Source organism: Leiobunum rupestre, chromosome 5 (assembly GCF_980474605.1).
Source record: "Leiobunum rupestre chromosome 5, qqLeiRupe1.1.hap1, whole genome shotgun sequence".
Taxonomy (NCBI): Eukaryota; Metazoa; Arthropoda; class Arachnida; order Opiliones; family Sclerosomatidae; genus Leiobunum; species Leiobunum rupestre.
In genome coordinates, this window is record NC_143388.1 from 42,631,877 (window position 1) to 42,658,751 (window position 26,875).

General features: G+C 43.2%; 25 non-coding genes across 25 annotated transcripts; all 25 read left to right on the forward strand.

Moving 5' to 3' along the window:
- Positions 1–1,434: 1,434 nt before the first annotated feature.
- TRNAE-UUC (transfer RNA glutamic acid (anticodon UUC)) lies at positions 1,435–1,506 on the forward strand. Its single transcript has one exon. It is a non-coding gene; the product is annotated as a tRNA-Glu (tRNA).
- Positions 1,507–1,620: 114 nt separating this feature from the next.
- TRNAE-UUC (transfer RNA glutamic acid (anticodon UUC)) lies at positions 1,621–1,692 on the forward strand. Its single transcript has one exon. It is a non-coding gene; the product is annotated as a tRNA-Glu (tRNA).
- A 280-nt stretch (positions 1,693–1,972) lies between these two features.
- Positions 1,973–2,044, forward strand: TRNAE-UUC (transfer RNA glutamic acid (anticodon UUC)). The gene has a single exon. It is a non-coding gene; the product is annotated as a tRNA-Glu (tRNA).
- A 113-nt stretch (positions 2,045–2,157) lies between these two features.
- TRNAE-UUC (transfer RNA glutamic acid (anticodon UUC)) lies at positions 2,158–2,229 on the forward strand. The gene has a single exon. It is a non-coding gene; the product is annotated as a tRNA-Glu (tRNA).
- A 3,419-nt stretch (positions 2,230–5,648) lies between these two features.
- Positions 5,649–5,720, forward strand: TRNAE-UUC (transfer RNA glutamic acid (anticodon UUC)). Its single transcript has one exon. It is a non-coding gene; the product is annotated as a tRNA-Glu (tRNA).
- Positions 5,721–5,833: 113 nt separating this feature from the next.
- On the forward strand, positions 5,834–5,905 carry TRNAE-UUC (transfer RNA glutamic acid (anticodon UUC)). The gene has a single exon. It is a non-coding gene; the product is annotated as a tRNA-Glu (tRNA).
- A 300-nt stretch (positions 5,906–6,205) lies between these two features.
- Positions 6,206–6,277, forward strand: TRNAE-UUC (transfer RNA glutamic acid (anticodon UUC)). Its single transcript has one exon. It is a non-coding gene; the product is annotated as a tRNA-Glu (tRNA).
- Positions 6,278–6,392: 115 nt separating this feature from the next.
- Positions 6,393–6,464, forward strand: TRNAE-UUC (transfer RNA glutamic acid (anticodon UUC)). The gene has a single exon. It is a non-coding gene; the product is annotated as a tRNA-Glu (tRNA).
- A 1,918-nt stretch (positions 6,465–8,382) lies between these two features.
- Positions 8,383–8,454, forward strand: TRNAE-UUC (transfer RNA glutamic acid (anticodon UUC)). Its single transcript has one exon. It is a non-coding gene; the product is annotated as a tRNA-Glu (tRNA).
- Positions 8,455–8,735: 281 nt separating this feature from the next.
- Positions 8,736–8,807, forward strand: TRNAE-UUC (transfer RNA glutamic acid (anticodon UUC)). The gene has a single exon. It is a non-coding gene; the product is annotated as a tRNA-Glu (tRNA).
- Positions 8,808–9,292: 485 nt separating this feature from the next.
- On the forward strand, positions 9,293–9,364 carry TRNAE-UUC (transfer RNA glutamic acid (anticodon UUC)). Its single transcript has one exon. It is a non-coding gene; the product is annotated as a tRNA-Glu (tRNA).
- A 676-nt stretch (positions 9,365–10,040) lies between these two features.
- On the forward strand, positions 10,041–10,112 carry TRNAE-UUC (transfer RNA glutamic acid (anticodon UUC)). The gene has a single exon. It is a non-coding gene; the product is annotated as a tRNA-Glu (tRNA).
- A 1,417-nt stretch (positions 10,113–11,529) lies between these two features.
- Positions 11,530–11,601, forward strand: TRNAE-UUC (transfer RNA glutamic acid (anticodon UUC)). Its single transcript has one exon. It is a non-coding gene; the product is annotated as a tRNA-Glu (tRNA).
- A 1,233-nt stretch (positions 11,602–12,834) lies between these two features.
- TRNAE-UUC (transfer RNA glutamic acid (anticodon UUC)) lies at positions 12,835–12,906 on the forward strand. Its single transcript has one exon. It is a non-coding gene; the product is annotated as a tRNA-Glu (tRNA).
- A 1,397-nt stretch (positions 12,907–14,303) lies between these two features.
- On the forward strand, positions 14,304–14,375 carry TRNAE-UUC (transfer RNA glutamic acid (anticodon UUC)). Its single transcript has one exon. It is a non-coding gene; the product is annotated as a tRNA-Glu (tRNA).
- Positions 14,376–15,772: 1,397 nt separating this feature from the next.
- Positions 15,773–15,844, forward strand: TRNAE-UUC (transfer RNA glutamic acid (anticodon UUC)). The gene has a single exon. It is a non-coding gene; the product is annotated as a tRNA-Glu (tRNA).
- A 281-nt stretch (positions 15,845–16,125) lies between these two features.
- On the forward strand, positions 16,126–16,197 carry TRNAE-UUC (transfer RNA glutamic acid (anticodon UUC)). The gene has a single exon. It is a non-coding gene; the product is annotated as a tRNA-Glu (tRNA).
- A 485-nt stretch (positions 16,198–16,682) lies between these two features.
- TRNAE-UUC (transfer RNA glutamic acid (anticodon UUC)) lies at positions 16,683–16,754 on the forward strand. The gene has a single exon. It is a non-coding gene; the product is annotated as a tRNA-Glu (tRNA).
- Positions 16,755–17,430: 676 nt separating this feature from the next.
- Positions 17,431–17,502, forward strand: TRNAE-UUC (transfer RNA glutamic acid (anticodon UUC)). Its single transcript has one exon. It is a non-coding gene; the product is annotated as a tRNA-Glu (tRNA).
- Positions 17,503–18,919: 1,417 nt separating this feature from the next.
- Positions 18,920–18,991, forward strand: TRNAE-UUC (transfer RNA glutamic acid (anticodon UUC)). Its single transcript has one exon. It is a non-coding gene; the product is annotated as a tRNA-Glu (tRNA).
- A 114-nt stretch (positions 18,992–19,105) lies between these two features.
- On the forward strand, positions 19,106–19,177 carry TRNAE-UUC (transfer RNA glutamic acid (anticodon UUC)). Its single transcript has one exon. It is a non-coding gene; the product is annotated as a tRNA-Glu (tRNA).
- A 113-nt stretch (positions 19,178–19,290) lies between these two features.
- TRNAE-UUC (transfer RNA glutamic acid (anticodon UUC)) lies at positions 19,291–19,362 on the forward strand. The gene has a single exon. It is a non-coding gene; the product is annotated as a tRNA-Glu (tRNA).
- Positions 19,363–20,221: 859 nt separating this feature from the next.
- On the forward strand, positions 20,222–20,293 carry TRNAE-UUC (transfer RNA glutamic acid (anticodon UUC)). Its single transcript has one exon. It is a non-coding gene; the product is annotated as a tRNA-Glu (tRNA).
- Positions 20,294–20,406: 113 nt separating this feature from the next.
- Positions 20,407–20,478, forward strand: TRNAE-UUC (transfer RNA glutamic acid (anticodon UUC)). The gene has a single exon. It is a non-coding gene; the product is annotated as a tRNA-Glu (tRNA).
- Positions 20,479–26,485: 6,007 nt separating this feature from the next.
- TRNAE-UUC (transfer RNA glutamic acid (anticodon UUC)) lies at positions 26,486–26,557 on the forward strand. The gene has a single exon. It is a non-coding gene; the product is annotated as a tRNA-Glu (tRNA).
- Positions 26,558–26,875: the final 318 nt, after the last annotated feature.

Genomic DNA, 26,875 nt, shown 5'->3' on the forward strand with positions numbered 1-26,875 from the left:
GGTTCGATTCCCGGTATCGGAGCTTCTCCTTATATTTAAAAATTGGTTATATTTTCGTTATTTCGACTCTTAAGAAAACCGTGTTTTTATGCCTTATAAGCGCGCGCTTTGCCGAGAGAGTAGAAGTTGCGTTCATCCGATATGGTCTAGTGGCTAGGATATCTGGCTTTCACCCAGAAGGCCCAGGTTCGATTCATTGTATCGGAGCTTCTCCTCATATTTAAAAATTGGTTATATTTTCCTTATTTCGACTCTTAAAAAAACCGTGTTTTCATGCCTTATAAGCGCGAGCTTTGCCCAGAAAGTAGAAATTGCGTTCATCCGATATGGTGTAGTGGCTAGGATATCTGGCTTTCACCCAGACGGCGCGGGTTCGATTCCATGTATTGGAGGTTCTCCTCATATTTAAATATTGGTTATATTATCCTTATTTCGACTCTTAAAAAAACCCGTGTTTTCATGCCTTATAAGCGCGCGCATTGGCGAGAGAGTAGAAATTGCGTTCATCCGATATGGTCTAGCGGCTAGGATATCTAGCTTTCACCCAGAAGGCCCGGGTTCGATTCCCGGTATCGGAGCTTCTCCTCATATTTAAAAATTGGTTATATTTTCCTTATCTCGATTCTTAAAAAAAACCGTGTTTTCATACCTTATAAGCGCGCGCATTGGCGAGAGAGTAGAAATTGTGTTTATCCGATATGGTCTAGTGGCTAGGATATCTGGCTTTCACCCAGAAGGCCCGGGTTCGATTGCCGGTATCGGAGCTTCTCCTTATATTTAAAAATTGGTTATATTTTCCTTATCTCGATTCTTAAAAAAAAAGGGTTTTTTCATGCCTTATAAGCGCGCGCATTGGCGAGAGAGTAAGAATTGCGTTCATCCGATATGGTCTAGTGGCTAGGATATCTGGCTTTCACCAAGACGGCGCGGGTTCGATTCCATGTATTGGAGGTTCTCCTCATATTTAAAAATTGGTTATATTTTCCTTATTTCGACTCTTAAAAAAACCGTGTTTTCATGCCTTATAAGCGCGCGTATGCCGAAAGAGTAGAAATTGCGTTCATCCGATATGGTCTAGTGGCTGGGATATCTGGCTTTCACCCAGAAGGCCTGGGTTCGATTCCCGGTATCGGAGCTTCTCCTCATATTTAAAAATTGGTTATAGTTTTCTTATCTCGATTCTTAAAAAAACCGTGTTTTCTAGCCTTATAAGCGCGCGCATTGGCGAGAGAGTAGGAATTGCGTTCATCCGATATGGTCTAGCGGCTAGGATATCTGGCTTTCACCCAGAAGGCCCGGGTTCGATTTCCGGTATCGGAGCTTCTCCTTATGTTTAGAAATTGGTTATATTTTCGTTATCTCGATTCTTAAAAAAAACCGTGTTTTCATGCCTCATAAGCGCGCGCATTGGCGAGAGAGTAGAAACTGCGTTCATCCGATATGGTCTAGTGGCTAGGATATCTGGCTTTCACCCAGAAGGCCCGGGTTCGATTCCCGGTATCGGAGCTTCTCCTTATGTTTAGAAATTGGTTATATTTTCGTTATCTCGATTCTTAAAAAAAACCGTGTTTTCATGCCTCATAAGCGCGCGCATTGGCGAGAGAGTAGAAATTGCGTTTATCCGATATGGTCTAGCGGCTAGGATATCTGGCTTTCACCCAGAAGGCCCGGGTTCGATTCCCGGTATCGGAGCTTCTCCTTATATTTAAAAATTGGTTATATTTTCGTTATTTCGATTCTTAAAAAAAGCCGTGTTTTCATGCCTTATAAGCGCGCGCATTGGCGAGAGAGTAGGAATTGCGTTCATCCGATATGGTCTAGTGGCCCAGAAGGCCCGGTTCGATTCCCGGTATCGGAGCTTCTCCTCATATTTAAAAATTGGTTATATTTTCCTTATCTCGATTCTTAAAAAAAACCGTGTTTTCATGCCTTATAAGCGCGCGCATTGGCGAGAGAGTAGAAATTGCGTTCATCCGATATGGTCTAGTGGCTAGGATATCTGGCTTTCACCCAGAAGGCCCGGGTTCGATTCCCGGTATCGGAGCTTCTCCTTATATTTAAAAATTGGTTATATTTTCGTTATTTCGACTCTTAAAAAAACCGTGTTTTCATGCATTATAAGCGCGCGCTTTGCCGAGAGAGTAGAAATTGCGTTCATCCGATATGGTCTAGTGGCTAGGATATCTGGCTTTCACCCAGAAGGCCCGGGTTCGATTCCCGGTATCGGAGCTTCTCCTCATATTTAACAATTGGTTATATTTTCCTTATTTCGACCCTTAAAAAAACGGTATTTTCATGCCTTATAAGCGCGCGCATTGGCGAGAGAGTAGAAATTGTGTTTATCCAATATGGTCTATTGGCTAGGATATCTGGCTTTCACCCAGAAGGCCCGGGTTCGATTCCCGGTATCGGAGCTTCTCCTCATATTTAAAAAATGGGTATATTTTCCTTATTTCGACCCTTAAAAAACGGTATTTTCATGCCTTATAAGCGCGCGCATTGGCGAGAGAGTAGAAACTGCGTTTATCCGATATGGTCTAGTGGCTAGGATATCTGGCTTTCACCCAGAAGGCCCAGGGCTCGATTCCCGGTATCGGAGCTTCTCCTTATATTTAAAAATTGGTTATATTTTCCTTATCTCGATTCTTAAAAAAAAACCGGTGTTTTCATGCCTTATAAGCGCGCGTATGCCGAAAGAGTAGAAATTGCGTTCATCCGATATGGTCTAGTGGCTGGGATATCTGGCTTTCACCCAGAAGGCCCGGGTTCGATTCCATGTATTGGAGGTTCTCCTCATATTTAAAAATTGGTTATATTTTCCTTATTTCGACTCTTAAAAAAACCGTGTTTTCATGCCTTATAAGCGCGCGTATGCCGAAAGAGTAGAAATTGCGTTCATCCGATATGGTCTAGTGGCTGGGATATCTGGCTTTCACCCAGAAGGCCCGGGTTCGATTCCCGGTATCGGAGCTTCTCCTCATATTTAAAAATTGGTTATATTTTCCTTATTTCGACCCTTAAAAAAACGGTATTTTAATGCCTTATAAGCGCGTGCATTGGCGAGAGAGTAGAAATAGCGTTTATCCGATATGGTCTAGTGGCTAGGATATCTGGCGTTCACCCAGAGGGCCCGGGTTCTATTCCCGGTATAGGAGCTTCTCCTCATATTTAAAATTTGGTTATATTTTCCTTATCTCGATTCTTAAAAAAAAACCGTGTTTTCATGCCTTATAAGCGCGCGCATTGGCGAGAGAGTAGAAATTGCGTGCATCCGATATGGTCTAGTGGCTTGGATATCTGGCGTTCACCCAGAGGGCCCGGGTTCTATTCCCGGTATAGGAGCTTCTCCTCATATTTAAAATTTGGTTATATTCTCCTTATCTCGATTCTTAAAAAAAAAACCGTGTTTTCATGCCTTATAAGCGCGCGCATTGGCGAGAGAGTAAAAATTGCGTTCATCCGATATGGTCTAGTGGCTTGGATATCTGGCTTTCACCAAGAGGGCCCGAGTTCTATTCCCGGTATCGGAGCTTCTCCTCATATTTAAAATTTGGTTATATTTTCCTTATATCGATTCTTAAAAAAAAACCGTGTTTTCATGCCTTATAAGCGCGCGCATTGGCGAGAGAATAGAAATTGTGTTTATCCGATATGGTCTAGTGGCCCAGAAGGCCCGGCTTCGATTCTCGGTATCGGAGCTTCTCCTCATATTTAAAAATTTGTTATATTTTCCTTATTTCGACTCTTAAAAAAACCGTGTTTTCATGCCTTATAAGCGCGCGCATTGCCGAGAGAGTAGAAATTGCGTTCATCCGATATGGTCTAGTGGCCCAGAAGGCCCGGCTTCGATTCTCGGTATCGGAGCTTCTCCTCATATTTAAAAATTGGTTATATTTTCCTTATCTCGATTCTTAAAAAAAACCGTGTTTTCATGCCTTATAAGCGCGCGCTTTGCCGAGAGAGTAGAAATTGCGTTCATCCGATATGGTCTAGTAGCTAGGATATCTGGCTTTCACCCAGAAGGCCCGGGTTCGATTCCCGGTATCGGAGCTTCTCCTTATATTTAAAAATTGGTTATATTTTCGTTATTTCGACTCTTAAAAAAACCGTGTTTTCATGCCTTATAAGCGCGCGCTTTGCCGAGAGAGTAGAAGTTGCGTTCATCCGATATGGTCTAGTGGCTAGGATATCTGGCTTTCACCCAGAAGGCCCAGGTTCGATTCATTGTATCGGAGCTTCTCCTCATATTTAAAAATTGGTTATATTTTCCTTATTTCGACTCTTAAAAAAACCGTGTTTTCATGCCTTATAAGCGCGAGCTTTGCCCAGAAAGTAGAAATTGCGTTCATCCGATATGGTCTAGTGGCTAGGATATCTGGCTTTCACCCAGACGGCGCGGATTCGATTCCATGTATTGGAGGTTCTCCTCATATTTAAAAATTGGTTATATTATCCTTATTTCGACTCTTAAAAAAACCCGTGTTTTCATGCCTTATAAGCGCGCGCATTGGCGAGAGAGTAGAAATTGCGTTCATCCGATATGGTCTAGCGGCTAGGATATCTAGCTTTCACCCAGAAGGCCCGGGTTCGATTCCCGGTATCGGAGCTTCTCCTCATATTTAAAAATTGGTTATATTTTCCTTATCTCGATTCTTAAAAAAAACCGTGTTTTCATACCTTATAAGCGCGCGCATTGGCGAGAGAGTAGAAATTGTGTTTATCCGATATGGTCTAGTGGCTAGGATATCTGGCTTTCACCAGGAAGGCCCGGGTTCGATTGCCGGTATCGGAGCTTCTCCTTATATTTAAAAATTGGTTATATTTTCCTTATCTCGATTCTTAAAAAAAAAGGGTTTTTTCATGCCTTATAAGCGCGCGCATTGGCGAGAGAGTAAGAATTGCGTTCATCCGATATGGTCTAGTGGCTAGGATATCTGGCTTTCACCAAGACGGCGCGGGTTCGATTCCATGTATTGGAGGTTCTCCTCATATTTAAAAATTGGTTATATTTTCCTTATTTCGACTCTTAAAAAAACCGTGTTTTCATGCCTTATAAGCGCGCGTATGCCGAAAGAGTAGAAATTGCGTTCATCCGATATGGTCTAGTGGCTGGGATATCTGGCTTTCACCCAGAAGGCCTGGGTTCGATTCCCGGTATCGGAGCTTCTCCTCATATTTAAAAATTGGTTATATTTTTCTTATCTCGATTCTTAAAAAAACCGTGTTTTCTAGCCTTATAAGCGCGCGCATTGGCGAGAGAGTAGGAATTGCGTTCATCCGATATGGTCTAGCGGCTAGGATATCTGGCTTTCACCCAGAAGGCCCGGGTTCGATTTCCGGTATCGGAGCTTCTCCTTATGTTTAGAAATTGGTTATATTTTCGTTATCTCGATTCTTAAAAAAAACCGTGTTTTCATGCCTCATAAGCGCGCGCATTGGCGAGAGAGTAGAAACTGCGTTCATCCGATATGGTCTAGTGGCTAGGATATCTGGCTTTCACCCAGAAGGCCCGGTTTGGATTCCCGGTATCGGAGCTTCTCCTTATGTTTAGAAATTGGTTATATTTTCGTTATCTCGATTCTTAAAAAAAACCGTGTTTTCATGCCTCATAAGCGCGCGCATTGGCGAGAGAGTAGAAATTGCGTTTATCCGATATGGTCTAGCGGCTAGGATATCTGGCTTTCACCCAGAAGGCCCGGGTTCGATTCCCGGTATCGGAGCTTCTCCTTATATTTAAAAATTGGTTATATTTTCGTTATTTCGACTCTTAAAAAAACCGTGTTTTCATGCCTTATAAGCGCGCGCTTTGCCGAGAGAGTAGAAATTGCGTTCATCCGATATGGTCTAGTGGCTAGGATATCTGGCTTTCACCTAGAAGGCCCGGGTTCGATTCCCGGTATCGGAGCTTCTCCTCATATTTAAAAATTGGTTATATTTTCCTTATTTCGACCCTTAAAAAAAATGGTATTTTCATGCCTTATAAGTGCGCGCATTGGCGAGAGAGTAGAAGTTGTGTTAATCCGATATGTTCTAGTGGCTAGGATATCTGGCTTTCATCCAGAAGGCCCGGGTTCGATTCCCGGTATCGGAGCTTCTCCTTATGTTTAGAAATTGGTTATATTTTCGTTATCTCGATTCTTAAAAATAACCGTGTTTTCATGCCTCATAAGCGCGCGCATTGGCGAGAGAGTAGAAATTGCGTTCATCCGATATGGTCTAGTGGCTAGGATATTTGGCTTTCATCCAGAAGGCCCGGGTTCGATTCCCGGTATCGGAGCTTCTCCTTATGTTTAGAAATTGGTTATATTTTCCTTATATCGATTCTTAAAAAAAAACCGTGTTTTCATGCCTTATAAGCGCGCGCATTGGCGAGAGAGTAGAAATTGTGTTTATCCGATATGGTCTAGTGGCTAGGATATTTGGCTTTCACCCAGAAGGCCCGGGTTCGATTCCCGGTATCGGAGCTTCTCCTCATATTTAAAAATTGGTTATATTTTCCTTATTTCGACTCTTAAAAAAACCGTGTTTTCATGCCTTATAAGCGCGCGCATTGCCGAGAGAGTAGAAATTGCGTTCATCCGATATGGTCTAGTGGCCCAGAAGGCCCGGCTTCGATTCTCGGTATCGGAGCTTCTCCTCATATTTAAAAATTGGTTATATTTTCCTTATCTCGATTCTTAAAAAAAACCGTGTTTTCATGCCTTATAAGCGCGCGCATTGGCGAGAGAGTAGAAATTGCGTTCATCCGATATGGTCTAGTGGCTTGGATATCTGGCTTTCACCCAGAGGGCCCGGGTTCTATTCCCGGTATCGGAGCTTCTCCTCATATTTAAAATTTGGTTATATTTTCCTTATATCGATTCTTAAAAAAAAACCGTGTTTTCATGCCTTATAAGCGCGCGCATTGGCGAGAGAGTAAAAATTGCGTTCATCCGATATGGTCTAGTGGCTTGGATATCTGGCTTTCACCCAGAGGGCCCGAGTTCTATTCCCGGTATCGGAGCTTCTCCTCATATTTAAAATTTGGTTATATTTTCCTTATATCGATTCTTAAAAAAAAACCGTGTTTTCATGCCTTATAAGCGCGCGCATTGGCGAGAGAATAGAAATTGTGTTTATCCGATATGGTCTAGTGGCCCAGAAGGCCCGGCTTCGATTCTCGGTATCGGAGCTTCTCCTCATATTTAAAAATTTGTTATATTTTCCTTATTTCGACTCTTAAAAAAACCGTGTTTTCATGCCTTATAAGCGCGCGCATTGCCGAGAGAGTAGAAATTGCGTTCATCCGATATGGTCTAGTGGCCCAGAAGGCCCGGCTTCGATTCTCGGTATCGGAGCTTCTCCTCATATTTAAAAATTGGTTATATTTTCCTTCTCTCGATTCTTAAAAAAAACCGTGTTTTCATGCCTTATAAGCGCGCGCTTTGCCGAGAGAGTAGAAATTGCGTTCATCCGATATGGTCTAGTAGCTAGGATATCTGGCTTTCACCCAGAAGGCCCGGGTTCGATTCCCGGTATCGGAGCTTCTCCTTATATTTAAAAATTGGTTATATTTTCGTTATTTCGACTCTTAAAAAAACCGTGTTTTCATGCCTTATAAGCGCGCGCTTTGCCGAGAGAGTAGAAGGTGTGTTCATCCGATATGGTCTAGTGGCTAGGATATCTGGCTTTCACCCAGAAGGCCCAGGTTCGATTCATTGTATCGGAGCTTCTCCTCATATTTAAAAATTGGTTATATTTTCCTTATTTCGACTCTTAAAAAAACCGTGTTTTCATGCCTTATAAGCGCGAGCTTTGCCCAGAAAGTAGAAATTGCGTTCATCCGATATGGTCTAGTGGCTAGGATATCTGGCTTTCACCCAGACGGCGCGGGTTCGATTCCATGTATTGGAGGTTCTCCTCATATTTAAAAATTGGTTATATTATCCTTATTTCGACTCTTAAAAAAACCCGTGTTTTCATGCCTTATAAGCGCGCGCATTGGCGAGAGAGTAGAAGTTGTGTTAATCCGATATGTTCTAGTGGCTAGGATATCTGGCTTTCATCCAGAAGGCCCGGGTTCGATTCCCGGTATCGGAGCTTCTCCTTATGTTTAGAAATTGGTTATATTTTCGTTATCTCGATTCTTAAAAAAAACCGTGTTTTCATGCCTCATAAGCGCGCGCATTGGCGAGAGAGTAGAAATTGCGTTCATCCGATATGGTCTAGTGGCTAGGATATCTGGCTTTCACCCAGAAGGCCCAGGGCTCGATTCCCGGTATTGGAGCTTCTCCTTATATTTAAAAATTGGTTATATTTTCCTTATCTCGATTCTTAAAAAAAAACCGGTGTTTTCATGCCTTATAAGCGCGCGCATTGGCGAGAGAGTAGTAATTGCGTTCATCCGATATGGTCTAGCGGCTAGGATATCTGGCTTTCACCCAGAAGGCCCGGGTTCGATTCCCGGTATCGGAGCTTCTCCTCATATTTAAAAATTGGTTATATTTTCCTTATCTCGATTCTTAAAAAAAACCGTGTTTTCATGCCTTATAAGCGCGCGCATTGCCGAGAGAGTAGAAAGTGCGTTCATCCGATATGGTCTAGTGGCCCAGAAGGCCCGGCTTCGATTCTCGGTATCGGAGCTTCTCCTTATATTTAAAAATTGGTTATATTTTCCTTATCTCGATTCTTAAAAAAAACCGTGTTTTCATGCCTTATAAGCGCGCGCATTGGCGAGAGAGTAGAAATTGCGTTCATCCGATATGGTCTAGCGGCTAGGATATCTGGCTTTCACCCAGAAGGCCCGGGTTCGATTCCCGGTATCGGAGCTTCTCCTCATATTTAAAAATTGGTTATATTTTCCTTATCTCGATTCTTAAAAAAAACCGTGTTTTCATGCCTTATAAGCGCGCGCTTTGCCGAGAGAGTAGAAATTGCGTTCATCCGATATGGTCTAGTGGCTAGGATATCTGGCTTTCACCCAGAAGGCCCGGGTTCGATTCATTGTATCGGAGCTTCTCCTCATATTTAAAAATTGGTTATATTTTCCTTATTTCGACTCTTAAAAAAACCGTGTTTTCATGCCTTATAAGCGCGCGCTTTGCCGAGAAAGTAGAAATTGCGTTCATCCGATATGGTCTAGTGGCTAGGATATCTGGCTTTCACCCAGACGGCGCGGGTTCGATTCCATGTATTGGAGGTTCTCCTCATATTTAAAAATTGGTTATATTTTCCTTATTTCGACTCTTAAAAAAACCCGTGTTTTCATGCCTTATAAGCGCGCGCTTTGCCGAGAGAGTAGAAATTGCGTTCATCCGATATGGTCTAGTGGCTAGGATATCTGGCTTTCACCTAGAAGGCCCGGGTTCGATTCCCGGTATCGGAGCTTCTTCTCATATTTAAAAATTGGTTATATTTTCCTTATTTCGACCCTTAAAAAAAATGGTATTTTCATGCCTTATAAGCGCGCGCATTGGCGAGAGAGTAGAAGTTGTGTTAATCCGATATGTTCTAGTGGCTAGGATATCTGGCTTTCATCCAGAAGACCCGGGTTCGATTCCCGGTATCGGAGCTTCTCCTTATGTTTAGAAATTGGTTATATTTTCGTTTTCTCGATTCTTAAAAAAAAACCGTGTTTTCATGCCTCATAAGCGCGCGCATTGGCGAGAGAGTAGAAGTTGTGTTAATCCGATATGTTCTAGTGGCTAGGATATCTTGCTTTCATCCAGAAGGCCCGGGTTCGATTCCCGGTATCGGAGCTTCTCCTTATGTTTAGAAATTGGTTATATTTTCGTTATCTCGATTCTTAAAAAAAACGGTATTTTCATGCCTTATAAGCGCGCGCATTGGCGAGAGAGTAGAAACTGCGTTTATCCGATATGGTCTAGTGGCTAGGATATCTGGCTTTCACCCAGAAGGCCCAGGGCTCGATTCCCGGTATTGGAGCTTCTCCTTATATTTAAAAATTGGTTATATTTTCCTTATCTCGATTCTTAAAAAAAAACCGGTGTTTTCATGCCTTATAAGCGCGCGCATTGGCGAGAGAGTAGTAATTGCGTTCATCCGATATGGTCTAGTGGCTAGGATATCTGGCTTTCACCTAGAAGGCCCGGGTTCGATTCCCGGTATCGGAGCTTCTTCTCATATTTAAAAATTGGTTATATTTTCCTTATTTCGACCCTTAAAAAAAATGGTATTTTCATGCCTTATAAGCGCGCGCATTGGCGAGAGAGTAGAAGTTGTGTTAATCCGATATGTTCTAGTGGCTAGGATATCTGGCTTTCATCCAGAAGACCCGGGTTCGATTCCCGGTATCGGAGCTTCTCCTTATGTTTAGAAATTGGTTATATTTTCGTTATCTCGATTCTTAAAAAAAAACCGTGTTTTCATGCCTCATAAGCGCGCGCATTGGCGAGAGAGTAGAAGTTGTGTTAATCCGATATGTTCTAGTGGCTAGGATATCTTGCTTTCATCCAGAAGGCCCGGGTTCGATTCCCGGTATCGGAGCTTCTCCTTATGTTTAGAAATTGGTTATATTTTCGTTATCTCGATTCTTAAAAAAAACGGTATTTTCATGCCTTATAAGCGCGCGCATTGGCGAGAGAGTAGAAACTGCGTTTATCCGATATGGTCTAGTGGCTAGGATATCTGGCTTTCACCCAGAAGGCCCAGGGCTCGATTCCCGGTATTGGAGCTTCTCCTCATATTTAAAAATTGGTTATATTTTCCTTATCTCGATTCTTAAAAAAAACCGTGTTTTCATGCCTTATAAGCGCGCGCATTGGCGAGAGAGTAGAAATTGCGTTCATTCGATATGGTCTAGCGGCTAGGATATCTGGCTTTCACCCAGAAGGCCCGGGTTCGATTCCCGGTATCGGAGCTTCTCCTTATGTTTAGAAATTGGTTATATTTTCGTTATCTCGATTCTTAAAAAAAACCGTGTTTTCATGCCTCATAAGCGCGCGCATTGGCGAGAGAGTAGAAATTGCGTTCATCCGATATGGTCTAGCGGCTAGGATATCTGGCTTTCACCCAGAAGGCCCGGCTTCGATTCCCGGTATCGGAGCTTCTCCTTATATTTAAAAATTGGTTATATTTTCGTTATTTCGACTCTTAAAAAAACCGTGTTTTCATGCCTTATAAGCGCGCGCTTTGCCGAGAGAGTAGAAATTGCGTTCATCCGATATGGTCTAGTGGCTAGGATATCTGGCTTTCACCTAGACGGCCCGGGTTCGATTCCCGGTATCGCAGCTTCTCCTCATATTTAAAAATTGGTTATATTTTCCTTATTTCGACCCTTAAAAAAAATGGTATTTTCATGCCTTATAAGCGCGCGCATTGGCGAGAGAGTAGAAGTTCTGTTAATCCGATATGTTCTAGTGGCTAGGATATCTGGCTTTCATCCAGAAGGCCCGGGTTCGATTCCCGGTATCGGAGCTTCTCCTTATGTTTAGAAATTGGTTATATTTTCGTTATCTCGATTCTTAAAAAAAACCGTGTTTTCATGCCTCATAAGCGCGCGCATTGGCGAGAGAGTAGAAATTGCGTTCATCCGATATGGTCTAGTGGCTAGGATATCTGGCTTTCACCCAGAAGGCCCGGGTTCGATTCCCGGTATCGGAGCTTCTCCTTATGTTTAAAAATTGGTTATATTTTCGTTATCTCGATTCTTAAAAAAAAAACCGTGTTTTCATGCCTCATAAGCGCGCGCATTGGCGAGAGAGTAGAAATAGTGTTTAACCGATATGGTCTAGTGGCTAGGATATCTGGCTTTCACCCAGCAGGCCCGAGTTCGATTCCCGGTATCGGAGCTACTCCTCATTTTTAAAATTTGGTTATATTTTTCTTATCTCGATTCTTAAAAAAAACGGCGTTTTCATGCCTTATAAGGGCGCGCATTGGCGAGAGAGTAGAAATTGGGTTCATCCGATATGGTCTAGTGGCTTGGATATCTGGCGTTCACCCAGAGGGCCCGGGTTCTATTCCCGGTATAGGAGCTTCTCCTCATATTTAAAATTTGGTTATATTTTCCTTATCTCGATTCTTAAAAAAAAACCGTGTTTTCTTGCCTTATAAGCGCGCGTATGCCGAAAGAGTAGAAATTGCGTTCATCCGATATGGTCTAGAGGCTGGGATATCTGGCTTTCACCCAGAAGGCCCGCGTTCGATTCCCGGTATCGGAGCTTCTCCTCATATTTAAAAATTGGTTATATTTTTCTTATCTCGATTCTTAAAAAAACCGTGTTTTCATGCCTTATAAGCACGCCCTTTGCCGAGAGAGTAGAAATTGCGTTCATCCGATATGGTCTAGTGGCTAGGATAGCTGGCTTTCACCTAGAAGGCCCGGGTACGATTCCCGGTATCGGAGCTTCTCCTCATATTTAAAAATTGTTTATATTTTCCTTATTTCGACCCTTAAAAAAAAACGTGTTTTCATGCCTTATAAGCGCGCGCATTGGCGAGAGAGTAGAAATTGCGTTCATCCGATATGGTCTAGCGGCTAGGATATCTGGCTTTCACCCAGAAGGCCCGGGTACGATTCCCGGTATAGGAGCTTCTCCTCATATTTAAAATTTGGTTATATTTTCCTTATCTCGATTCTTAAAAAAAAACCGTGTTTTCATGCCTTATAAGCGCGCGCATTGGCGAGATAGTAAAAATTGCGTTCATCCGATATGGTCTAGTGGCTTGGATATCTGGCTTTCACCCAGAGGGCCCGGGTTCTATTCCCGGTATCGGAGCTTCTCCTCATATTTAAAATTTGGTTATATTTTCCTTATATCGATTCTTAAAAAAAAACCGTGTTTTCATGCCTTATAAGCGCGCGCATTGGCGAGAGAGTAGAAATTGTGTTTATCCGATATGGTCTAGTGGCTAGGATATCTGGCTTTCACCCAGAAGGCCCGGGTTCGATTCCCGGTATCGGAGCTTCTCCTCATATTTAAAAATTGGTTATATTTTCCTTATTTCGACTCTTAAAAAAACCGTGTTTTCATGCCTTATAAGCGCGCGCATTGCCGAGAGAGTAGAAATTGCGTTCATCCGATATGGTCTAGTGGCCCAGAAGGCCCGGCTTCGATTCTCGGTATCGGAGCTTCTCCTCATATTTAAAAATTGGTTATATTTTCCTTATCTCGATTCTTAAAAAAAACCGTGTTTTCATGCCTTATAAGCGCGCGCATTGGCGAGAGAGTAGAAATTGCGTTCATTCGATATGGTCTAGCGGCTAGGATATCTGGCTTTCACCCAGAAGGCCCGGGTTCGATTCCCGGTATCGGAGCTTCTCCTTATATTTAAAAATTGGTTATATTTTCGTTATTTCGACTCTTAAAAAAACCGTGTTTTCATGCCTTATAAGCGCGCGCTTTGCCGAGAGAGTAGAAGTTGCGTTCATCCGATATGGTCTAGTGGCTAGGATCCCTGGCTTTCACCCAGAAGGCCCGGCTTCGATTCTCGGTATCGGAGCTTCTCCTCATATTTAAAAATTGGTTATATTTTCCTTATCTCGATTCTTAAAAAAAACCGTGTTTTCATGCCTTATAAGCGCGCGCATTGGCGAGAGAGTAGAAATTGCGTTCATTCGATATGGTCTAGCGGCTAGGATATCTGGCTTTCACCCAGAAGGCCCGGGTTCGATTCCCGGTATCGGAGCTTCTCCTTATATTTAAAAATTGGTTATATTTTCGTTATTTCGACTCTTAAAAAAACCGTGTTTTCATGCCTTATAAGCGCGAGCTTTGCCCAGAAAGTAGAAATTGCGTTCATCCGATATGGTCTAGTGGCTAGGATATCTGGCTTTCACCCAGACGGCGCGGGTTCGATTCCATGTATTGGAGGTTCTCCTCATATTTAAAAATTGGTTATATTATCCTTATTTCGACTCTTAAAAAAACCCGTGTTTTCATGCCTTATAAGCGCGCGCATTGGCGAGAGAGTAGAAGTTGTGTTAATCCGATATGTTCTAGTGGCTAGGATATCTGGCTTTCATCCAGAAGGCCCGGGTTCGATTCCCGGTATCGGAGCTTCTCCTTATGTTTAGAAATTGGTTATATTTTCGTTATCTCGATTCTTAAAAAAAACCGTGTTTTCATGCCTCATAAGCGCGCGCATTGGCGAGAGAGTAGAAATTGCGTTCATCCGATATGGTCTAGTGGCTAGGATATCTGGCTTTCACCCAGAAGGCCCAGGGCTCGATTCCCGGTATTGGAGCTTCTCCTTATATTTAAAAATTGGTTATATTTTCCTTATCTCGATTCTTAAAAAAAAACCGGTGTTTTCATGCCTTATAAGCGCGCGCATTGGCGAGAGAGTAGTAATTGCGTTCATCCGATATGGTCTAGCGGCTAGGATATCTGGCTTTCACCCAGAAGGCCCGGGTTCGATTCCCGGTATCGGAGCTTCTCCTCATATTTAAAAATTGGTTATATTTTCCTTATTTCGACTCTTAAAAAAACCGTGTTTTCATGCCTTATAAGCGCGCGCATTGCCGAGAGAGTAGAAATTGCGTTCATCCGATATGGTCTAGTGGCCCAGAAGGCCCGGCTTCGATTCTCGGTATCGGAGCTTCTCCTCATATTTAAAAATTGGTTATATTTTCCTTATCTCGATTCTTAAAAAAAACCGTGTTTTCATGCCTTATAAGCGCGCGCATTGGCGAGAGAGTAGAAATTGCGTTCATTCGATATGGTCTAGCGGCTAGGATATCTGGCTTTCACCCAGAAGGCCCGGGTTCGATTCCCGGTATCGGAGCTTCTCCTTATATTTAAAAATTGGTTATATTTTCGTTATTTCGACTCTTAAAAAAACCGTGTTTTCATGCCTTATAAGCGCGCGCTTTGCCGAGAGAGTAGAAGTTGCGTTCATCCGATATGGTCTAGTGGCTAGGATCCCTGGCTTTCACCCAGAAGGCCCGGCTTCGATTCTCGGTATCGGAGCTTCTCCTCATATTTAAAAATTGGTTATATTTTCCTTATCTCGATTCTTAAAAAAAACCGTGTTTTCATGCCTTATAAGCGCGCGCATTGGCGAGAGAGTAGAAATTGCGTTCATTCGATATGGTCTAGCGGCTAGGATATCTGGCTTTCACCCAGAAGGCCCGGGTTCGATTCCCGGTATCGGAGCTTCTCCTTATATTTAAAAATTGGTTATATTTTCGTTATTTCGACTCTTAAAAAAACCGTGTTTTCATGCCTTATAAGCGCGAGCTTTGCCCAGAAAGTAGAAATTGCGTTCATCCGATATGGTCTAGTGGCTAGGATATCTGGCTTTCACCCAGACGGCGCGGGTTCGATTCCATGTATTGGAGGTTCTCCTCATATTTAAAAATTGGTTATATTATCCTTATTTCGACTCTTAAAAAAACCCGTGTTTTCATGCCTTATAAGCGCGCGCATTGGCGAGAGAGTAGAAGTTGTGTTAATCCGATATGTTCTAGTGGCTAGGATATCTGGCTTTCATCCAGAAGGCCCGGGTTCGATTCCCGGTATCGGAGCTTCTCCTTATGTTTAGAAATTGGTTATATTTTCGTTATCTCGATTCTTAAAAAAAACCGTGTTTTCATGCCTCATAAGCGCGCGCATTGGCGAGAGAGTAGAAATTGCGTTCATCCGATATGGTCTAGTGGCTAGGATATCTGGCTTTCACCCAGAAGGCCCAGGGCTCGATTCCCGGTATTGGAGCTTCTCCTTATATTTAAAAATTGGTTATATTTTCCTTATCTCGATTCTTAAAAAAAAACCGGTGTTTTCATGCCTTATAAGCGCGCGCATTGGCGAGAGAGTAGTAATTGCGTTCATCCGATATGGTCTAGCGGCTAGGATATCTGGCTTTCACCCAGAAGGCCCGGGTTCGATTCCCGGTATCGGAGCTTCTCCTCATATTTAAAAATTGGTTATATTTTCCTTATCTCGATTCTTAAAAAAAACCGTGTTTTCATGCCTTATAAGCGCGCGCATTGCCGAGAGAGTAGAAAGTGCGTTCATCCGATATGGTCTAGTGGCCCAGAAGGCCCGGCTTCGATTCTCGGTATCGGAGCTTCTCCTTATATTTAAAAATTGGTTATATTTTCCTTATCTCGATTCTTAAAAAAAACCGTGTTTTCATGCCTTATAAGCGCGCGCATTGGCGAGAGAGTAGAAATTGCGTTCATCCGATATGGTCTAGCGGCTAGGATATCTGGCTTTCACCCAGAAGGCCCGGGTTCGATTCCCGGTATCGGAGCTTCTCCTCATATTTAAAAATTGGTTATATTTTCCTTATCTCGATTCTTAAAAAAAACCGTGTTTTCATGCCTTATAAGCGCGCGCTTTGCCGAGAGAGTAGAAATTGCGTTCATCCGATATGGTCTAGTGGCTAGGATATCTGGCTTTCACCCAGAAGGCCCGGGTTCGATTCATTGTATCGGAGCTTCTCCTCATATTTAAAAATTGGTTATATTTTCCTTATTTCGACTCTTAAAAAAACCGTGTTTTCATGCCTTATAAGCGCGCGCTTTGCCGAGAAAGTAGAAATTGCGTTCATCCGATATGGTCTAGTGGCTAGGATATCTGGCTTTCACCCAGACGGCGCGGGTTCGATTCCATGTATTGGAGGTTCTCCTCATATTTAAAAATTGGTTATATTTTCCTTATTTCGACTCTTAAAAAAACCCGTGTTTTCATGCCTTATAAGCGCGCGCTTTGCCGAGAGAGTAGAAATTGCGTTCATCCGATATGGTCTAGTGGCTAGGATATCTGGCTTTCACCTAGAAGGCCCGGGTTCGATTCCCGGTATCGGAGCTTCTTCTCATATTTAAAAATTGGTTATATTTTCCTTATTTCGACCCTTAAAAAAAATGGTATTTTCATGCCTTATAAGCGCGCGCATTGGCGAGAGAGTAGAAGTTGTGTTAATCCGATATGTTCTAGTGGCTAGGATATCTGGCTTTCATCCAGAAGACCCGGGTTCGATTCCCGGTATCGGAGCTTCTCCTTATGTTTAGAAATTGGTTATATTTTCGTTATCTCGATTCTTAAAAAAAAACCGTGTTTTCATGCCTCATAAGCGCGCGCATTGGCGAGAGAGTAGAAGTTGTGTTAATCCGATATGTTCTAGTGGCTAGGATATCTTGCTTTCATCCAGAAGGCCCGGGTTCGATTCCCGGTATCGGAGCTTCTCCTTATGTTTAGAAATTGGTTATATTTTCGTTATCTCGATTCTTAAAAAAAACGGTATTTTCATGCCTTATAAGCGCGCGCATTGGCGAGAGAGTAGAAACTGCGTTTATCCGATATGGTCTAGTGGCTAGGATATCTGGCTTTCACCCAGAAGGCCCAGGGCTCGATTCCCGGTATTGGAGCTTCTCCTTATATTTAAAAATTGGTTATATTTTCCTTATCTCGATTCTTAAAAAAAAACCGGTGTTTTCATGCCTTATAAGCGCGCGCATTGGCGAGAGAGTAGTAATTGCGTTCATCCGATATGGTCTAGTGGCTAGGATATCTGGCTTTCACCTAGAAGGCCCGGGTTCGATTCCCGGTATCGGAGCTTCTTCTCATATTTAAAAATTGGTTATATTTTCCTTATTTCGACCCTTAAAAAAAATGGTATTTTCATGCCTTATAAGCGCGCGCATTGGCGAGAGAGTAGAAGTTGTGTTAATCCGATATGTTCTAGTGGCTAGGATATCTGGCTTTCATCCAGAAGACCCGGGTTCGATTCCCGGTATCGGAGCTTCTCCTTATGTTTAGAAATTGGTTATATTTTCGTTATCTCGATTCTTAAAAAAAAACCGTGTTTTCATGCCTCATAAGCGCGCGCATTGGCGAGAGAGTAGAAGTTGTGTTAATCCGATATGTTCTAGTGGCTAGGATATCTTGCTTTCATCCAGAAGGCCCGGGTTCGATTCCCGGTATCGGAGCTTCTCCTTATGTTTAGAAATTGGTTATATTTTCGTTATCTCGATTCTTAAAAAAAACGGTATTTTCATGCCTTATAAGCGCGCGCATTGGCGAGAGAGTAGAAACTGCGTTTATCCGATATGGTCTAGTGGCTAGGATATCTGGCTTTCACCCAGAAGGCCCAGGGCTCGATTCCCGGTATTGGAGCTTCTCCTCATATTTAAAAATTGGTTATATTTTCCTTATCTCGATTCTTAAAAAAAACCGTGTTTTCATGCCTTATAAGCGCGCGCATTGGCGAGAGAGTAGAAATTGCGTTCATTCGATATGGTCTAGCGGCTAGGATATCTGGCTTTCACCCAGAAGGCCCGGGTTCGATTCCCGGTATCGGAGCTTCTCCTTATGTTTAGAAATTGGTTATATTTTCGTTATCTCGATTCTTAAAAAAAACCGTGTTTTCATGCCTCATAAGCGCGCGCATTGGCGAGAGGGTAGAAATTGCGTTCATCCGATATGGTCTAGCGGCTAGGATATCTGGCTTTCACCCAGAAGGCCCGGCTTCGATTCCCGGTATCGGAGCTTCTCCTTATATTTAAAAATTGGTTATATTTTCGTTATTTCGACTCTTAAAAAAACCGTGTTTTCATGCCTTATAAGCGCGCGCTTTGCCGAGAGAGTAGAAATTGCGTTCATCCGATATGGTCTAGTGGCTAGGATATCTGGCTTTCACCTAGACGGCCCGGGTTCGATTCCCGGTATCGCAGCTTCTCCTCATATTTAAAAATTGGTTATATTTTCCTTATTTCGACCCTTAAAAAAAATGGTATTTTCATGCCTTATAAGCGCGCGCATTGGCGAGAGAGTAGAAGTTCTGTTAATCCGATATGTTCTAGTGGCTAGGATATCTGGCTTTCATCCAGAAGGCCCGGGTTCGATTCCCGGTATCGGAGCTTCTCCTTATGTTTAGAAATTGGTTATATTTTCGTTATCTCGATTCTTAAAAAAAACCGTGTTTTCATGCCTCATAAGCGCGCGCATTGGCGAGAGAGTAGAAATTGCGTTCATCCGATATGGTCTAGTGGCTAGGATATCTGGCTTTCACCCAGAAGGCCCGGGTTCGATTCCCGGTATCGGAGCTTCTCCTCATATTTAAAAATTGGTTATATTTTCCTTATTTCGACTCTTAAAAAAACCCGTGTTTTCATGCCTTATAAGCGCGCGCATTGGCGAGAGAGTAGAAATTGCGTTCATCCGATATGGTCTAGTGGCTAGGATATCTGGCTTTCACCCAGAAGGCCCGGGTTCGATTCCCGGTATCGGAGCTTCTCCTCATGTTTAACAATTGGTTATATTTTCCTTATTTCGACCGTTAAAAAAACGGTATTTTCATGCCTTATAAGCGCGCGCATTGGCGAGAGAGTAGAAATTGTGTTTATCCGATATGGTCTAGTGGCTAGGATGTCTGGCTTTCACCCAGAAGGCCCGGGTTCGATTCCCGGTATCGGAGCTTCTCCTTATATTTAAAAATTGGTTATATTTTCCTTATCTCGATTCTTAAAAAAAACGGTGTTTTCATGACTTATAAGCGCGCGCATTGGCGAGAGAGTAGGAATTGCGTTCATCCGATATGGTCTAGTGGCTAGGATATCTGGCTTTCACCCAGACGGCGCGGGTTCGATTCCATGTATTGGAGGTTCTCCTCATATTTAAAAATTGGTTATATTTTCGTTATTTCGACTTTAAAAAAAACCGTGTTTTCATGCCTTATAAGCACGCCCTTTGCCGAGAGAGTAGAAATTGCGTTCATCCGATATGGTCTAGTGGCTAGGATAGCTGGCTTTCACCTAGAAGGCCCGGGTACGATTCCCGGTATCGGAGCTTCTCCTCATATTTAAAAATTGGTTATATTTTCCTTATTTCGACCCTTAAAAAAAACCGTGTTTTCATGCGTTATAAGCGCGCGCATTGGCGAGAGAGTAGAAATTGCGTTCATCCGATATGGTCTAGCGGCTATTATATCTGGCTTTCACCCAGAAGGCCCGGGTACGATTCCCGGTATAGGAGCTTCTCCTCATATTTAAAATTTGGTTATATTTTCCTTATCTCGATTCTTAAAAAAAAACCGTGTTTTCATGCCTTATAAGCGCGCGCATTGGCGAGAGAGTAAAAATTGCGTTCATCCGATATGGTCTAGTGGCTTGGATATCTGGCTTTCACCCAGAGGGCCCGGGTTCTATTCCCGGTATCGGAGCTTCTCCTCATATTTAAAATTTGGTTATATTTTCCTTATATCGATTCTTAAAAAAAAACCGTGTTTTCATGCCTTATAAGCGCGCGCATTGGCGAGAGAGTAGAAATTGCGTTCATCCGATATGGTCTAGTGGCTAGGATATCTGGCTTTCACCCAGAAAGCCCGGGTTCGATTCCCGGTATCGGAGCTTCTCCTCATATTTAACAATTGGTTATATTTTCCTTATTTCGACCGTTAAAAAAACGGTATTTTCATGCCTTATAAGCGCGCGCATTGGCGAGAGAGTAGAAATTGTGTTTATCCGATATGGTCTAGTGGCTAGGATGTCTGGCTTTCACCCAGAAGGCCCGGGTTCGATTCCCGGTATCGGAGCTTCTCCTCATATTTAACAATTGGTTATATTTTCCTTATTTCGACCGTTAAAAAAACGGTATTTTCATGCCTTATAAGCGCGCGCTTTGCCGAGAGAGTAGAAGTTGCGTTCATCCGATATGGTCTAGTGGCTAGGATCCCTGGCTTTCACCCAGAAGGCCCGGTTTCGATTCATTGTATCGGAGCTTCTCCTCATATTTAAAAATTGGTTATATTTTCCTTATTTCGACTCTTAAAAAAACCGTGTTTTCATGCCTTATAAGCGTGCGCTTTGCCGAGAAAGTAGAAATTGCGTTCATCCGATATGGTCTAGTGGCTAGGATATCTGGCTTTCACCCAGACGGCGCGGGTTCGATTCCCGGTATCGGAGCTTCTCCTTATATTTAAAAATTGGTTATATTTTCCTTATCTCGATTCTTAAAAAAAACGGTGTTTTCATGACTTATAAGCGCGCGCATTGGCGAGAGAGTAGAAATTGCGTTCATCCGATATGGTCTAGTGGCTAGGATATCTGGCTTTCACCCAGACGGCGCGGGTTCGATTCCATGTATTGGAGGTTCCCCTCATATTTAAAAATTGGTTATATTTTCCTTATTTCGACTCTTAAAAAAACCGTGTTTTCATGCCTTATAAGCGCGCGTATGCCGAAAGAGTAGAAATTGCGTTCATTCGATATGGTCTAGTGGCTGGGATATCTGGCTTTCACCCAGAAGGCCCGGGTTCGATTCCCGGTATCGGAGCTTCTCCTCATATTTTAAATTTGGTTATATTTTCCTTATATCGATTCTTAAAAAAAAAACCGTGTTTTCATGCCTTATAAGCGCCCGCATTGGCGAGAGAGTAGAAATTGTGTTTATCCGATATGGTCTAGTGGCTAGGATATCTGGCCTTCACCCAGAAGGCCCGGGTTCGATTCCCGGTATCGAAGCTTCTCCTCATATTTAAAAATTGGTTATATTTTCATTATTTCGACTCTTAAAAAAACCGATATGTATGGCAATTGCGAGTAGAGTAATTGAATGGCGTGTCAGCAACGAGGAAACATGCAGTGATCACAAATACATTTTCTTTGAAATTGGTGATCTTGTCCTGGAGAATGATTCGAATGCAATTCGTGTCAAGGATATCGATCTTGAAAGGTTACAAGATATTATCGTGCCTGACTTGGAGAGGTTGATGGAGTCTCCACTCAACAATGAGGTTGAGGTCGAGGCATGCGCGGTGGAGATTAATAATCTCATTATTGAGCGTTCAAAAGAATGTTCAAGGTTGCGTAAGAATAAGGGGCACAAGTCCACTCCCTGGTGGACGAGCGAACTCAGTGAGAAGAGGAAGGAGTTACGAACGCTCAGGAGGAGGTTCCAAAGAACCAGGGACCATGCAGCCCGGGAGGCGCTAAAGGTCGAGTACCGTCGTGAGTCAAAAAGCTATAAAGCACTTATAGCGGACTCAAAGCTTAAGTCCTGGCAGGATTTCTGCACTAGGGTTTCAAGGGAGGATCCTTTCTCCCTACCCTATAAGTTGGCCACAAAGAAGGTCAAATGTAAGAATGCATTAAATTGCATCAAGAAACCGAATGGTTCTTTGACCTCAGGTATTGATGGATACTCTTTTTAAAGAGGACTCCTTAAATGATGATGAGGAGGTTCATACGACAATAAGGGAGTCATTGCACGAAGACTTCATGAGTCAGAATGATGAGCCATTTACGAGTGATGAGGTCTTGGAGACTATCAACTCTTTTAAGAAGGGCAAGGCTCCTGGTGAGGATGGTATCACCATCGAGCTCTTCAAGATATTTTTCTTAGCTTGCCCAGCGTTGTTTGTCAGGCTTTTCAACACTTGCCTCAGTATGGGATACTTCCCAAAACTTTGGAAGGTTGCTAAGTTAGTTTTTCTTTATAAAGAAGGCAGAGACAGGCAGGACGCTAAGGCCTACAGGCCAATCTCGCTTCTTCCGGTGGTAGGGAAGGTGCTTGATAAGCTGTTGTCAAGAAGGTTGTATTACTTTCTCCACAGCAACAAATTGCTTAGCGATAAGCAATTTGGGTTTAGACATAGTCGATCCACGACTCACTGTCTAACCAATATGGTGAACCAAATCAGGGATAACAAAGAAAATAATTGTCACACCAGTCTGATATCTCTAGATATCGAGGGTGCTTTTGACAATGTGTGGATTCCAGGAATCCTACACGGTTTAAGGAACTTTAAGTGTCCGAAGAACATATATGAGACATATGTTAACTATCTGAAGGATAGAGTTGCAGTGGTGAGGGCAGGTAGTACCTGTGTACGGAGAGTACTGACCCGCGGCTGCCCTCAGGGTTCATGCAGTGGACCTCTGCTATTCAATGTGGTTATGGATAGCGCACTGAGGATTGAGTATCCAGAGGATTCTCTAATCCAAGCCTTCGCGGATGACTTGCAGTCATTATTTTGGGGCACGTCCAGGCGTGCTCTCGAAACCACGGGTAAGGTGATCGTGGATAAATTGACTAAGTGGAGCCAAGTCTATAAGCTGAGTTTTTCCATTAAAAAGTCGGCGGCTATCACCTTCGCCGCAAAATCCATAATGAAAAGGCTCCCAATCTATAAGATGGGAGCCGTCAACATTGCAAATGTTGACAAGTTGAAAGTTGTCGGTGTCACCATCGACAGCAAGCTTTCCTTTCTTCCTCATCTCGAAGAAGTAAGTGTCCGGGTGACGAAGCTGGTGCAAAGCATTGCTTGTTTTGCAAAGGTTGAGTGGGGCCTCGACCATAAAGCGTTAAGGACTATCTACAATGGGTGTATTGTGAGAGTAGTGGCTTACGCTTGCGGTGCTTGGTGGAAGAGCACGCAAAATAGTGTGATGGTGAGGAAGTTGAGCTCAATTCAGAGAATTGCGGCCCTTCGTATTACTTGTGCTTACCGGACTGTCTCGAGCGATGCGCTGCGGATCCTTGCTGGTATTCAACCGTTAGACCTGGTGGTGAGTCAGGAAGCTGCTGTGTTCAGGTCCTTTTCTTTTAGGGAAGACAGTAAGCATTGTGGGGTGGAGTTACGTGGTGGTAACTACCTCTACCCAGGCGACCCATGGGAGGACCACCCAGCGGTCAGTAGCAGTATAAACATCACAGAGCAACTACCCAATGGCAATGGGATAGAGGTGTTTACTGACGGTTCGTTATCCGGTCGGGGTGCCGGAGTGGCATTTGCTGTGTACAGAGATGGTGTGGAAGTGTACAATGAGGTCACTCGCATTAATGGTAAGGTGGATGCGTTTTATCTTGAGCTGTTAGCAATACACGAGGGTATTTGCTGGTTAAGGACGCATGGTCAACGTCCTGGTGATGGTGCAACGGTTTTTACAGATTGTCTTTTTGCTATTAACGCATTAAGCAATCATAAAAACAATCATGGTTTATGCCATGATATCCGTAAGGTGTTAAAACGGATGGAGACTCAAGTCAACTTTACTTGGATAAAGTCGCACACTGGGTGTGTAGGGAATGAAAGGGCTGACTTTCTTGCAAAATCAGCAACCGATCTTCCCGAGGAGAAGGAGATGAAGCCAACTAAGTTGGTGATTAAAAGGTGGCTCAATGAGGTGACGACTCAAAGGTGGCAGGAGTCATGGGATGAGAGTGAGAAGGGAAAGGTAACTAAGAGGTACTTTCCTAAGGTCAATGGTAGCTTCAACACGAATTACTATTTGACGCAAATCCTAAGTGGACATGGTAAGTTCCCACTCTACCTGTTCAACTTGGGTCATATTGCATCGCCCAAATGCATATGCGGTGCTCTGGAAGCAGACTCAGAGCACTATGTTCGTAATTGTCCTAGAACGAACCATTTGTTAAGGAGACCAATCCGCGAGAATGGTCTCCACAATCTGGATAACGAAACGATCAACGATCTTGAACGCGTAATGCGTTATATCGTTGTGAATTTTGACGAACTCACGAGTGAGTCGTGAGTAGGAGATGCAGGTATACGGGTGTATACCGTTGTGTGTATGTGGTTTAGGAAGCATTTCCTATCTTTGTATACAGGTCGACGGCTCGGCCGGGATAGATGATGAGTAACCCCTGTAATGCTTTGGCGGTGCACGGGGTATATAAATACAACAATCTGATGTCTTAAAAAAACCGTGTTTTCATGCCTTATAAGCGCGCGCATTGCCGAGAGAGTAGAAATTGCGTTCATACGATATGGTCTAGTGGCCCAGAAGGCCCGGCTTCGATTCTCGGTATCGGAGCTTCTCCTCATATTTAAAAATTGGTTATATTTTCCTTACCTCGATTCTTAAAAAAAACCGTGTTTTCATGCCTTATAAGCGCGCGCATTGGCGAGAGAGTAGAAATTGCGTTCATCCGATATGGTCTAGCAACTAGGATATCTGGCTTTCACCCAGAAGGCCCGGGTTCGATTCCCGGTATCGGAGCTTCTCCTCATATTTAAAAATTGGTTATATTTTCCTTATTTCGACTCTTAAAAAAACCGTGTTTTCATGCCTTATAAGCGCGCGCTTTGCCGAGAAAGTAGAAATTGCGTTCATCCGATATGGTCTAGTGGCTAGGATATCTGGCTTTCACCCAGACGGCGCGGGTTCGATTCCATGTATTGGAGGTTCTCCTCATATTTAAAAATTGGTTATATTTTCCTTATTTCGACTCTTAAAAAAACCCGTGTTTTCATGCCTTATAAGCGCGCGCATTGGCGAGAGAGTAGAAATTGCGTTCATCCGATATGGTCTAGTGGCTAGGATATCTGGCTTTCACCCAGAAGGCCAGGGTTCGATTCCCGGTATCGGAGCTTCTCCTCATATTTAACAATTGGTTATATTTTCCTTATCTCGATTCTTAAAAAAAAACGGTGTTTTCATGCCTTATAAGCGCGCGCATTGGCGAGAGAGTAGGAATTGCGTTCATCCGATATGGTCTAGTGGCTAGGATATCTGGCTTTCACCCAGACGGCACGGGTTCGATTCCATGTATTGGAGGTGCTCCTCATATTTAAAAATTGGTTATATTTTCCTTATTTCGACTCTTAAAAAAACCGTGTTTTCATGCCTTATAAGCGCGCGTATGCCGAAAGAGTAGAAATTGCGTTCATCCGATATGGTCTAGTGGCTGGGATATCTGGCTTTCACCCAGAAGGCCCGGGTTCGATTCCCGGTATCGGAGCTTCTCCTCATATTTAAAAATTGGTTATATTTTCCTTATTTCGACTCTTAAAAAAACCGTGTTTTCATGCCTTATAAGCGCGCGCATTGCCGAGAGAGTAGAAATTGCGTTCATCCGATATGGTCTAGTGGCCCAGAAGGCCCGGGTTCGATTCCTGGTATCGGAGCTTCTCCTCATATTTAAAAATTGGTTATATTTTCTTTATCTCGATTCTTAAAAAAAACCGTGTTTTCATGCCTTATAAGCGCGCGCTTTGCCGAGAGAGTAGAAATTGCGTTCATCCGATATGGTCTAGTGGCTAGGATATCTGGCTTTCACCCAGAAGGCCCGGGTTCGATTCATTGTATCGGAGCTTCTCCTCATATTTAAAAATTGGTTATATTTTCCTTATTTCGACTCTTAAAAAAACCGTGTTTTCATGCCTTATAAGCGCGCGCTTTGCCGAGAGAGTAGAAATTGCGTTCATCCGATATGGTCTAGTGGCTAGGATATCTGGCTTTCACCCAGACGGCGCGGGTTCGATTCCATGTATTGGAGGTTCTCCTCATATTTAAAAATTGGTTATATTTTCCTTATTTCGACTCTTAAAAAAACCCGTGTTTTCATGCCTTATAAGCGCGCGCATTGGCGAGAGAGTAGAAATTGCGTTCATCCGATATGGTCTAGTGGCTAGGATATCTGGCTTTCACCCAGCAGGCCCGGGTTCGATTCCCGGTATCGGAGCTTCTCCTCATATTTAACAATTGGTTATATTTTCCTTATTTCGACCCTTAAAAAAACGGTATTTTCATGCCTTATAAGCGCGCGCATTGGCGAGAGAGTAGAAATTGTGTTTATCCGATATGGTCTAGTGGCTAGGATATCTGGCTTTCACCCAGAAGGCCCGGGTTCGATTCCCGGTATCGGAGCTTCTCCTCATATTTAAAAAATGGGTATATTTTCCTTATTTCGACCCTTAAAAAAACGGTATTTTCATGCCTTATAAGCGCGCGCATTGGCGAGAGAGTAGAAATTGCGTTTATCCGATATGGTCTAGTGGCTAGGATATCTGGCTTTCACCCAGAAGGCCCAGGGCTCGATTCCCGGTATCGGAGTTTCTCCTTATATTTAAAAATTGGTTATATTTTCCTTATCTCGATTCTTAAAAAAAAACCGGTGTTTTCATGCCTTATAAGCGCGCGCATTGGCGAGAGAGTAGGGATTGCGTTCATCCGATATGGTCTAGT